General features: G+C 43.0%; 1 protein-coding gene across 1 annotated transcript in view; it reads left to right on the forward strand.

The window, feature by feature from the left end:
- Window positions 1–327: 327 nt before the first annotated feature.
- otud7a (OTU deubiquitinase 7A) overlaps window positions 328–13485 on the forward strand; it is a 41404-nt gene continuing 28246 nt past the window's right edge. Inside the window, exon 1 of the mRNA XM_080475574.1 lies at window positions 328–469. The gene's annotated coding sequence lies outside the window, so the exon portion shown is untranslated. The remainder of the gene's footprint in view (window positions 470–13485) is intronic.

Consider the following 13485-nt stretch of genomic DNA (forward strand, 5'->3'; position numbering starts at 1 on the left):
ACAAGTGAAATGCCCCGTTGTGTGATTAAAAAAGTCTAGTCCAACTCCCAGAAGCAGGTTCAACATATTGCAGTAGTTATAGTAGCTATTTAGTTACAGTCACTTGAGAATATTTGTAATTCTTTGTTTTCGCCTCTGATTAACAGTATTCGTGATAAATAGGTTGATTATATCGTTTTTAACAGTTACTTTTGGTGCTCACTATTTCTAACAAACCTCGGACGGCGTGTTCTTGTTCACGCACAGCGGCCTCTGGCGGCGGCTCGCCGGACGCGCAGGTGGCACGCTCGTCACCGCGCGACGTGACGCGGCTGGCGGAGGGGGCGTGGCCTGGTTCTGCTGCAGCGGAGAAACATGACATGGGGATGAGCGAGGGAGAGAGAGCGAGGCAGCCCGAGAGGAATAAGCTGCTCGTCTGAGGTCTGGACCGACAGCGTTACGATGGGGAGCAATGACTGAAAACAGCACGGTAAGACACAGACACCTGATTTTATTTATTTAGTTATTTATTTACTTGTTTGTTTGCCCCCCCCCCCCCCCCCCTTTCCCACCCCCTCCCCACTACACACACACACACGGCGCGACAGGGCGATTCATGGCTCATCTTGGTAGTGAACACAAAAGGCTGCCTCGCTCTGCAGACAGGTGCACCTGCCTTTATCCGAGTACGTGCCTCGATGCCTCCAACTTCAGGCTCCGTGCGGATCCCTTTTTGTTCCAGGTCGAGGACAGACACACCGACAGCAACAAACCACATCGACGGTTTGGGCTGAAACAGCAGCCGGTTGTCTTGGAGTAAAATAAATAAATAAAAAAAATACAGTGAAACATGGATGTGTGTGCTTAGTCACAGGCGTTTTGTGACGTGGGGACATACAGTAGCAGGACTGTCTTTATGTGATGATAGCGTTCTAAAAAAAAAATAAAAAATAGCTCACGAGCTTTTTAGATGCTATGATTTAAATTTTTTTTAATATAGCCACCAGATTGTGTCTGAAGGGCTTTACATGCAGAAGATGATGGGATACATAACAGCTACATGTCTCATTTACTAAATCACAACAGGCTCACTTGTGGCCATACATCCTGAAGCCCAGGAAAGCTTCACATTAACTGCAGACAAGGCTGTCTGGTCTCATTCAAGCTGCCAGTAGCTTTCTTTAATTGTTGGCCTGGTTCACAGTATCCAGCCTGCCGGTACAGATAGTGAGGCCACTGATTGGTTGCTATGGTATTTTTAAACCACATTCATGTCCCCTGACAAAGACCTACATAATAAAACCTCTAATCTATCATTAATACCGGCTTATATCCCAGCAAAGTACAACATTGGCGTGATAAACTCCACCATGGCTTCCCTCTCCTCCCTTACATCAGGTCAGCTTTGATTTTTTTCCCCTCTTCACAACTTATCCAGACACCTATTTACCTTGCGACTGGGCGTACAGGAGTGTGACTTGGAGGCAGAGGGAATCGTCGGTCCAGAGCTACAAAGCAGGGCCCGTGGCTGCCAGGCCATGCCAGGCCAAGCCAGGCCAGGCCAGGGCAGGCCAGCTCCACAGAGGGCTTCAGTGCAGCAGGGCACCGGGGAGAGGGCGCTTGGCACCTGATCAGTTACCACAGTGAATTCTGTTCCTGTCACTGGCATTTAGCTGCAGAGAAGCAGAGCAGAGATGACGGTTGTTGTTGAACCCAGTTGGGCTTTCATGTCACCCAGGCAGTGCTGCTTTATCAAACTGCTCCTCCACTGATTCAAAATGACAACCCTCTGCAAACATCTGCTCCAGTTGTGCACTACCTACTTCAAAACTACCCCGAGCGGGGAAAGTCCCGTCAGAAGAGATCTGTTGTGTTTCTTAATATAACATTTGGGATTCATGGGATGCACCTTCTGTAGCAGCGAGTTTCCTTCCACAGGTATCATTCAACGTTAAGCTAAATGATCAAATTTTAAAAAAAAAACACAGAGGGGGTTTTAAAATGCCCGGTTGGCATGTCTTCATGAATGGTTCCCCCAAAGTTTAGTCCTCAGAGGAGATCAAATGAGTGAAGTGCCCACGGTAATTATGGCCCAATCACTGCATGGCTTTGAAGTGGACCCCGTTCTTCAGACATGTCTACAGGTGGGGGAGCGACATGAAGTGCTCTGTCTGCAGGCAGAGGGAGGTCAGCTAGAGGCCACGGAGAGAGAGCCCGGCTGGGAGAGGGGCTCCTCATACATCAAAATAGAGAGAGGTGTGGAGTCTCTACACTGTCATACAACCTGTATACACCAGCCTTTTGAAGCTGGATAGCTACATGTTGGCTCATTCCCACTGCTACACCTGTGTGTGGACAGAAATATGAGACCTACCAGGTAAACACAGACATAGAAAGATCTGAGCCGTGTATCACAAAGCTGCAATAAATCCTCAGAGCAGTATACTGGGTTTTTTTTTTTTTGTGCTTAACTAATGGCTTTAAATGCAGAAGTGCAGTAACATGCTGACTGCACAAACTGTTAAACTGTGATTTATGAATTTATTTGGAGCAAAGCGAGATTTGTCAGTGTTCACTTGCAGGGCTTGTCTTTCATATCAGTTTGCTTCTAATGGTCGAATCGCAGAGGAAGTACACGTATCCCGTAACCATAGTCTGAATGCACTGGCAGAAGCTGCAGGGTCTCAGTGAAAGCCTCAAGTCGGGCCTTGTTGACGTTTTTCAATTATTAAAGCAAGGAAATCTTAATTTGAGCAAATACGGTGAGAGCCCGATGGTGACGGGAGATTCTACTCACACACATTGTTATTGTGAATCAGATGTTTTCAGTGTAAATATGGCCTTTATTATCAAATCCAGGCGGTTTTCCATCAGTTATCCTCTCATCCAATCCGTCTTCTTTACTCGCTCCCTACAGAGACTCGTCTGGAAGTCAGCGCATTACAGCGTTGTTCACGTAACCAATTCACCAAAAAACAACACGGTCCCCGTTTTGTTCCTGTTAAACGGGTTTCACCTCAGCTCGATGTTCGGGGTAGAACTTTGAAAGAAAGAGAGACATTTGTCCCCGTCTCTATCCAGATGTGACAGGCGGCAACAGGAGCGGGATGCTTTTGTGTTTTGGCAGGACGATAATGTGGATGTCGGCCTCGTGCGTCCTGCACCTGACTGCATTGTGGCGCCTCACTTTGTCTGGAGCACAGTCTGGTGGCTCCTGGAGACGTCCACCATCCAAACACTGCCCCAGCGAGGCCTGGTGGGCACGGCCGTCCCCTGTCCCGCCTCCGATCAGCAAGGGAGCAGTTTGGAAATCAAACAGGAGCGTGTTGCACAGGACACCCTCGGCGACTCGATTTAGATTCATGCAGGCCCCACAGTGTAGGTCATTTTCATTCATTCAGAAAAAAATAGGTCAGGCCTCTTTTTCTCCGCAAAACCCAGGTGCATTTGTTGGAAACTCTGTGCATCTCCATTTTGTCACCCCGTTTATTTTCCTTGATGGAGAGATTAAAAAGGGAAACGCGGGGTTAGACTGTTGGAGCTGTGCTGTTTTACAGCTTGCTTCCTTCGTCACTCATTTTGTTAAGTGGAGAAAACAAACGCCTTTCTGTCTATCACTGCCGCTGCCCCAGCTCTCATCTTAATTCCAAAAGATGCAGCGTGCGATTATCAAATGTTTACAAAAAAAACCAACCCATTTAGGAAACGTTGCGGAGCTAATTTGCTCTTTATTCTGGCTGTTTTGATATCACCCCTGTCATTGTTGTGTCCCGTCTGCCTAAACGAAGAAGCAGAGAGCTGAAATGACTCAAAGGGGTTCAGGAATACACTAGGGTTTTCTTTTTTTTTATAGGCATCTTGTTTTTTTTTTTTTGTTTTTTTTTGTGCCTCCTTGTGTTCATATGGCTGCTGCTAATGCTGCTAATGAGACGTCAGTTGGACGAGGACATGTGGCGGTGGTCTGCTCCGGTCAGTCACCCTGAAGCCAGTTTTCCACCCACCACCTTTTGATTCCAGTTTTTCTTTACACAGTCACTCACCGGTGTGGCCCAAACCTTATGTGAGGTTTCCTGTTGTGTAGGTGGCTTCACTTAACATTCTGAGGTTTGTTTTGATTATTCCTAATGAGAATAAATGATCACGTCTCAATGTGCGTTAGCACTCGCATCCACTTGCGTCTGGACCGTCTTTGTCTGAGTTAGAGTCGCAGACTTCGCGGTTTACAGGAAATCTAAACCTGAAACCTGAAAAAAAACATAATTTTTTATGGTTTTGGAAGGCTGCGTTGTGGTGAATACAACTATTCCATGTAAGAACATCCCCGGATTGAGTTTGGTTTGCGCTCCAAGTTGTTTCTGGAAATAGCATGTGTAGGTACTACTCAGTGACGTTTTAGTGTTTTAAAGTTAGAATCCTCAGCAGGCCCACCGGAGGGCAACAAACACTGAGCGGCTGTTTGAATGATGAACTTTAACGTTGAAAAGAATTACATGGAAGTAAGGCAACTGGAAAACTGCCAACCATAAAGCCTGTTAACAATGATGAAGACTAGAAAGTTGGTAACCTGTTGGTAGATAATGGTGAAGAATGGTTAAGTGCTTTTATTATATTTATGGAATACCAGCCTATTTTCAAACGTAACACCTTTGAAAAGCAATACTGTGACTTGTAGCCTTTTAATGTAAACTATTATGAAATACTTCTTATTTAAAGTTATTGTCTTAATCTATACCTTGACCAATGCTTGTTTGTATTTGAATAATTTTCCTTTCTTTTGTTGCTCCTATCTCAGCTTTTTTGAGAGACATCATTTTACTGCAATTGACAAATAAGCTACATTATTTGTGAAATGATGCGTTTGTGTTCTGTCTGACTCCTTTGTGCCTCCGAATGAAATATAGCTTTGTGAAATTTGCCAATGATTGCGTCGTGATTGAATTTAGCTTTGGCACATCGTCCGAACCTTCTTTGGAATTGGGGTTATAAGGTTAAAAGTCATGTTTTTGAATACTTGTAATTCCTCTGTTTAAGGTACCCGAGACGCCTTGGATTGGGGAGAGCTACATCACTATTTTCCTTGGTTTTATGCCACTTTTCAAAATGTCTTTTGAAATAAATCATTAATCATAGGAACCTCAAGTTTTCTCCCAGCAGGCAGGCAGGAGCTTTGCACAGTACTCCTGTTAGAATCCGTGTGTGTGTGTGTGTGTGTGTGTGTGTGTGTGTGTGTGTGTGTGTGTGTGTGTGTGTGTGTGTGTGTGTGTGTGTGTGTGTGTGTGTGTGTGTGTGTGTGTGTGTGTGTGTGTGTGTGTGTGTGTGTGTGTGTGTGTGTGTGTGTGTGTGTGTGTGTGTGTGTGTGTGTGTGTGTGTGTGTGTGTGTGTGTGTGTAAATGGGTGTATGAGAGGCTGAAAGTAAAGAAATGATCTAGTAAAAAAAAAAGAAAGAAAGAAGAAGAAGCTGTGTATTTACTTTCCATTTCCCATCAGATGGGTGGATTAGCTTAACGAACCGTCTCTGTCATTGCTGAAATGTATTTGTCATGGAAAACTTGTTCCACTACGAAAGTGGGATTTTATTTTGTTGGCATTCATCCTTCACATTGCAATATTATTAATCAAATAGCAGTTACCGATGTATGACACATCTTTCCTCTGCAGCACACCCCCACCCACTGACGGTTCTCTCTGTGGGTGTCAGTTTGAGAACACGCATCAGAGCAAGTTACTCAGTCGAAGATCTCTTGTTCCATTCCAACGTAAAGGTCTACCTGAAAGAACTCTGCAGACCTTCAATTCCTAAATATCCCACAAGCATAATCATTGTTTTCTGCTTATTTATCGTCCTGCAACTCTTGGTGGTGCGTGCAGTCGATGCACAGTATCTAAATTTATCACACAGCTTCTAGTAATTGTTGATTCTGCTCAAGTCGCAAGAGCAGCTGCGTTTTAGGAGTATATGAACTAGTTTGCGGCACTGATCATGAGCTCTTTCTTGACAGCTAATTGTTACTTTAACTGTAGTGAACTGGCCTTCCTGCTACTGTTGAGTTATAACCCGTTGGTCATGTGTTTACAAAACACATGAGTGAGCTCTGGGTTTTGTCCTGCATATAACAGTGTGTTATTACAACACATCATTTGGATTCCAGTGTGACTGTTGAGTGTTTTGGATTATTTTTCTTTGAGAATCATCAGGGCATCACTCTATCATCCCGGATGAGGATACACTGGCTGTGGTCCGATTTCAATTGTGGCTTGATCTTCAGATTTGTGCATTTTAAGTCCCACTATTTTTTCACGATTATTTCATCACTAAGGTGGATTGAGTTGGTGTTTTTTTTTTTTTTTTTTTGTATAGATGTGACATCTCAAGATACCTAGACATAAACAACAAGGAACTTAAGATATTTTGATTGAAGTATAATTTATCCCTGCATCTGGGCACATTGAGGCCATAAAAAATGCAGAAGTTAGCTCAATGAAATGAAATAAAATAAAATAAAATAAAATAAAAACAAAAACGGGACTGGCATTATACATAAGGTTTGGCGAGGAATGCTTTAGTTTGTGATGTTGATTTAAGTTATAACAGGTGTCCCTATACAAAAGACCGTTTAAACTATTAATAATATTGGGGAAGAAGGAAGATTAGCCTCATATGCTGGGCTGATGTGTAATATAGTCTCATTTAAATAAGAAGTGTATACCCAAACTGAAACACAGACAGAATAGGTCTCTCCCTCTGTTTAGAAATAAATGAATAAATGAATCCACGAATTACTATTTCTATTACTATTACTATTTCTTCCTCTTTTACACATTTTACACATAAAATGTGCATTACCCCAAACAGCAGCTACAACAAAACGTTGACGATTTTCAAAACTCATGAAAAGAATTAAGTTACTATACCAACCTACAAAGTCATCATTTGTGTATCGTCGTTTGTGTACCCCCTGCAAGTGTTGTTTATTCAGGAACTTGTCGGTCTGCGGGTTGCAAAGCTTTTTTTCTTAGATACTAAATTAAGAATAAGGTTATGTGATATTGCGCTCTCCACCTACTTGTGTGTTCATACAGAGTCATGCAGGCACCCACCCACACAGTCGTTCCTCAACTGGTGATACGCAGTACAATACTGGTATTGTGAGATGCAGACTGGGATATAACAGGTGTCAAAACATTTTCCACTAGTGTTTCTTCTCTTATTACAGTGAAGATATCATAATTCCTATTTGTGTGTTGTGGGACAATGGCGGCTGCCTGCCATGCTGAAGCACATTGTCAGATGAAATATCTTTATTAATTTCACAACAACCCTTCAGATCATTGCGGTCCATAAAGCCAAATTATACTGAACTAATCGTGCTGAAAAGGTGGTAAGCACTGAATCACATGTACAGTGCAACCATAAATATTCATGTGTATGTGATTTTTATAGTTTTTTAAGTTTCTAAGGAATTTGCAAACATTAAAAAAAAAAAAAAAAAAAGGTTTGGGGGGGGGGGGGGGGGCAATTCCAGATGCAACATGGCTCTCTCTCTATCAGCTGGATCTGTAATGTGGATGAAGCCATACAGAAATGGCTAAATTAGCTCTTCTAAATGGAGCTGCAGGTGTGAACGTCCAGGGTGCACCCTGCCTTCTCTCATAGGAACCTGGAATCGGCTCTTGTGCCCCTGGATGAAGTGGTGTAGAGGTTTTATGGATAGAAATGAGTGCGGAAATTCATCTTACAATTCGAGGACTATGTCCTATCCGTACATTCCTCTGTAAACCAGTGCTTTCTAGTTATCACAATTTACTGGTATAAAGTCTGCGTTGGCAAAAAGTGACAACGTACACAAACATCTGTGTGTCGCACACTGAGGACACTCTCTCTCAGCACAAACCCAAATAGGACACACCAGCTGGCTTCGGCTGGCGTGTCCCTTCCTCTTACGTGGGATCAGAAGAAAAGCTAAAGATTCATCACAATCAGCTGGCTGTTCTTTTTTTTTTTGCCTCCTCTGTACATTCCCAACTTTGGCTTCTATGTCAATCATCCATTCAGCAGGTGTCTCATATACCCCAGAGATTTTTTTTTTTATTGTACCAATTCTATCAACAGCCATGATGAGTTTTCTTTTCTTTTTTTTTTTTCTACTCCAAATCGAGGACCTTCTGCTTGGGAAAGGCCTCAGTGTCTAGCCACGGCTGTCTGCTTGTGACAGTCTGTGGAAAAGGGGACTAGTCTGGGAGGGAGGCATGGCGGCTGCAGAGGGATGGCTGAAGGAACTGACATTTTAAGGGGTGGCGATCTGCTCAGTGCCTCTCAGCATCCAGCTCATTGTTTGGGCGCATGCTGCACTCACAGCTGAGCTGTGTCTGCGGCTCTGCTGGAGCCACACATCTGACTCGACCCTAAGGTCGGACCCTGGCGTTATCGGTTGCTTTGTTAAATTGAGTTACTGCTTGCAGTGTGACTGCTCGTCTGGATGTGCAGCCTGCTTTCTGTCTTTTAAGTGATCAGAACCACAGATAGTGCAGGGAAACACACAGTTGTGACGGTGAATTGTAATTCCACTTTTTATTTTTTTTTTGCTGCATCATATACATCTTCAACTCCTTTTGAGTGCAGCTCCGATGAAAACCTGCCGGACTGGAGTCATTAGGAGCTGCGAAATTGTTCGGCTGCAATAAACGACCCCGAATACACATGTGAAATGTTTTTTATCATCAGAGCGGAGTGGGATTGGAAAAAGTCTCTTGAAGAGGAGTTTTACCTCAACGTAATCCAAACCGTAAACAAGAAAGCAGATAAAACCCTTTAAACAGTGAGCATGTAAACACCGATGTCATTAAACCTGCTCAAAAGCATTCGGATGCAAGTCAGCGACAACCGAGGTACAAGTGAATCTTATCCAACGCCGCCGTACAAAGTGACGTCTCATCGCACTCTTAGAAGTGTTAGTTTGTATTTGTACTGTACACAGCCTCACGCTGCCCTCTGCAGCATTAATCAGAATTAACCTCAAATATTAATCTGATAAGACTTTTTTTTTTTTTTGCTGCAATTTTACAACAACTCTCCGGTTGCTGAATCTGCTGTGCTTAGCAGTGTGCAGCGCAGCAATGAGATGCAACATGACATTATTGCTTCCAGCAGCATCTTCCTCGCGGCACGTAAAAGGCAGGTGCGCAGACGTCTCCCCTTTGAAAGAGTACAGTTCCGGCGGAAAATGAAAATACGATTTGTGCGTGTGTTTGTTCACGGCTTCATTACAAGTTCTGACAAAGGGGTCAGGCACTCGGGAGTCTCACGCTTGATTTGTTGCCTGCTTTTCGTCCGTCATCGATTCCCCTCCTCGTCTTTGAAAATGGGTGTCGGCAGTTGATTTCTCATGGAGCCGCGGAAAGACATGCCGCGTGTAAGACTTGGGGGGGGGGGGGGGTGAAGAGAGCCTGATGGAAGGATGGGGACGAAAGAATTGGAGCTCTCAAAATTTAAAGTGATTCGATGTGATGTGCTCACGGCAGGTCAGGACCCCTCGCCAGAAACATATCATGCCATGCACTGATCGAGACAGCCCACCGGATACCGACAGTGTGGTTTAGAAGCACGGGCTCCGACTTCATGTGGACAGGGTCAAAAATATGTACTAAAACTAAGGCTGCACGATTAATTAATATTAAATCGCGACGTTAAAAAAGTGAAACTTGGAAAATTGTGCTGACATTTGTCACTCCAACAAAAAAAGAAAGGAAGAGTGATGGAGAATTTGGAGTTTTGACAAGGTATTGGTATCTAATTATATATTTTCTTAAGTCTGGGGTGAAAGTGCATGCTTTGTTCAATGGTTCGAACCGTGAGGGCCCAAACATAAAAAAAATCACTAAAAATCGAGAACCAAAAATACTTGACAGATTCGGAGCAGGAACAGGAGCCCGTTTAAACCATGTGACTCTGCCTTTCATGAAGAGATTTAATATGTAACAGAACTGAGCTCAGCTGATTGCTTGGCCTTCCACAGTAATCTGAACATCTTTTTATCATGTGTCCCCTCTGGAAAATTAATTGGCCCCACGTGCTATACTGTAGAAAGATGGCAGATATGCTTGAACACTTTACTGTCACACACTGACCACCAGTGAGTCACATACCGTCTTCACAAGTGTAAAGTCGCCGCTGTGGCTGCAGTCAGCCTCAATCCTCCGTCCCTCCTCTGAGTGACTGATGGACGACTGAATAGCAAGCGGTGCTTTCACTCTTCATTGGAATTCGCTGATAGAATCTTGCGCTCTCGAGCACCAACTTTGAAACGGTGAAAGTGCCTGGTTTGTAGTTTGACGAGACGTTATAACATCCAGTTAACTTCATTTCCCGTGCCGCAAAAGTTTACCATTGTCCTGAAGCACGCTAATGGATTGTGTCGATTGTTCAGTATCGATGTGGGATGGAAATAATGAGTTTTCCTGGAAGTGTGTTCATTTGTTTCTCCTACATGTAATTAGCCGACAAATTTTATTTATTTTTTTCCTCCATCGGTGTATTTTTCCAGTCACCTCCTATGTTCATCCATTATGGTCACACTGCTTTGTAACAATTGTCTGAAGGTCTGTTGGGGTATTAAACTATCAGAGGCGCCTTCATTATTGCAGGAGTAACATCCATGTTTTCTTCCTCTGACCATAACTGAGAGGCTGTCTTGACATTTTGCTGCGCCCAGGCATGCGAGCAAGTACGGGGTAAAAATGAATGCCATCTTTTATTAGCTGTCTTCTGTGTTTTGGCAGCCCGTTGTGGAAGCAGTTGCTCTGTTCGCTCTCAGATCGGTAAACACGCTGAGGGCCGGCTGCGTAGCAAACGTGCTATAGTTAGCGCTTTTTTTTTTCTTCTTCCTTTTTTTTTGGGACACACATGCACGCATGTTTGTGCTCCCTCACACTCCAGAGACGGGGCTCGTAGGGTGTTTATCTTGCACTGTTGAACACAGCAGTTTCAGCCTGTTGGTGCTTGGCCCTGCTCACAGTGGCTCAGCTCACACGCTGCTGATGAAGCCACAGTTGGCACGGCCGAGCCGTTTGTCCCGAGCCAGAATGGAAGATTTTATTCTCCGGTCGCCTTGAAGAACCTTAAACATTTGCCTCCAGCCGAGGACAGACTCTTTGAGGGCTGCAAGGCTTAATTTGTGTTTAACCTACAAGCCCGCATCTTATGTCCGACCCTTGCTGGACAGGTCCCTCGCCACTATTTTGCCAACCCGGCTCCGGTTTTAGGTTTCTGCGGGCCTGCTGACTCTTTGGAGTCGCGTTCATGTTACTCTGGGAATCTATGGAAGGAGCTGGTTGTGGACACAATGGTGCAGTGAACCACTTTCTGATACATGTATCATGAAAATGTCTGTACACTGTCTTTAATCAATTGTTTAATTATTAATCACGAATCAAAATATGTATTAGAACTCATAAATATACTGCAGTTTGTTTACTTTAAAGGTGCAGTTTGGGAAGTTTAAGTCACATTAGATGGCAGTAGTGAGTCGTTGTAGTTTCCAGTTTTTCTTAGTTTCATCAATTCTTAGCTATTACCAAGAATTTCAGCCTATATTATATTTGACATTCAATCTGTCCCCGTAACTACAGCACAACATTACACCAATGGAATTAAACCACAACTGTTATTTTCTTTAATTAGCTTATTTTCAAAGGTTTTAAATTAAGATAATATTATAAATTGCACTTTTTATTAAACCACATTCTCTTATTGTTCTCAGCAACAAAGTATTTTCTTCCTGCATGGAGGGACCTTTATTAGAGAAGACGTAAAATCAATGTATAGTTCCAAAGTGAATATCATCGTCTTTTAATCTAAAGCTTTACCATTTTAGATAGATTGTTGAGACTTCTTAAAGAAAGACAGATCCATCTAAAATCTTTGCGTCAGTGTTTCTCTTCAGCAGAATCTTGATAAATTCCCCATACACAGGATATCTGCAGGTTTTAGCTTTTAGAGCTTTGAACGCGAGCGTACCTTTCTCAAGTTATTAGGTAGCTCGTCAGTGCTTCATCGCTGACCTCTCGGCGATGAGCTGCCGTCTGCTTTTGAGTTCTCGGTATTAGTGTCGTGTTGTGACTGAAAGTGTGACCCCCAGTGGGCAAGTTGGGAAAGGATTTTACGTTTATGAGGAACGATGTGTTTTCTTTGATATCTACAGTCTTTGCAAGGTCAGATTCAATCCTCTCGTGGACCCAGTTGTGGACCCGGGGCCACATGTTTGATAACACATGACATTTTTAGGAAAGCCTCTCCTCTCCTCTCCTCTTCCTCTTCCTCTCCTCTCCTCTTCTTCTCCCTCTTCCTCTCCTCTCCTCTCCTGGCTGATTTCAAGTTTGAGGCCGACACCAGATGTTGTGCCACTGGCTAGTTGAGCAGCAGCTCGTCACCATGTGACATCCAGTCTTTATAAAAAGGTTTCTTCCACCATCACCAGACTAAATAATTTTACACTTTGTCACGGGAAGGCGCAGGGTGCGACGGGCCGCCTTCAACACTTTCAGACATGTTCCCGACATTATTGTTATAGAAAAAGAAAATAAAGACGACGACTGACGGCTCACAATGTGGCGCGTTAACTCCATATTCTTCAAAGGTGGCAGATTCTTGTCCTTTATTCGTGCCCACTATATGAATGTTTTGTGTAAATCTAGTTGTGATAGCTGTTTACACTATTATAAAGTGAAAAGGGGAATATCCAACCTCAGTGCAAGTAGAAATACCAGCCCAGGTTTATGGGAAAAGGAAAGAAACACATATATTTTAACACCAGTGTACAATTTTACTATTTGAAACCGCAACTATTTGTTTGTCTTCTGCAGGAAAAGTGCATGCCCTATACGAAAAGAGCATTCCTACAACCACAAGGTTCATTTGAATCATAAACTGGCATATTATCGGTACCAGTAAATGAAAATTCATTGAGAGCGTTGTTAGTTTTGAAGCATGCAAAAAAAGACGAACAGACATATATACTGTATATTATTTATTTGATGTGTAATAGGGCTGCACAATATTTCTTGAATTTATCATCCGAGCAAAAACATCACGCACAATATACATATCACCAAGGACTAAGATTGAGTGCCTTCCTGCTCTGCAAATTCAAAAGTGTGATAGTTTATAATTTAGATACGTCATATCGGGTATCTATTTTTTTAAAAATGTTAACGAGCTAAAACAGGGTCATGTTATTTATGAGAACAAACCTCGAGACATAAAAACAATCACATCACCTGATTAAGTGTGTTTATTTATAGCAAATCGTGGTTACTGCGATAGTCAACAACATTTTTGCAAGTTCACATCAAAATGTGCTGCCTCAGTGTGTAACATTAATATATTTTTTTACATCATTGCATTGTTTCATGTTTTCAGAAAAACCTTTTGCCCAGCAAGCATTGTTTTTAAAGCATTCCCACAATTTGATGTCACAATTTTGAATTTTCCTTTAAAAAGTCAGTGTTCCA

Source organism: Lipophrys pholis, assembly GCF_963383615.2.
Source record: "Lipophrys pholis genome assembly, chromosome: 11".
Taxonomy (NCBI): domain Eukaryota; kingdom Metazoa; phylum Chordata; class Actinopteri; order Blenniiformes; family Blenniidae; genus Lipophrys; species Lipophrys pholis.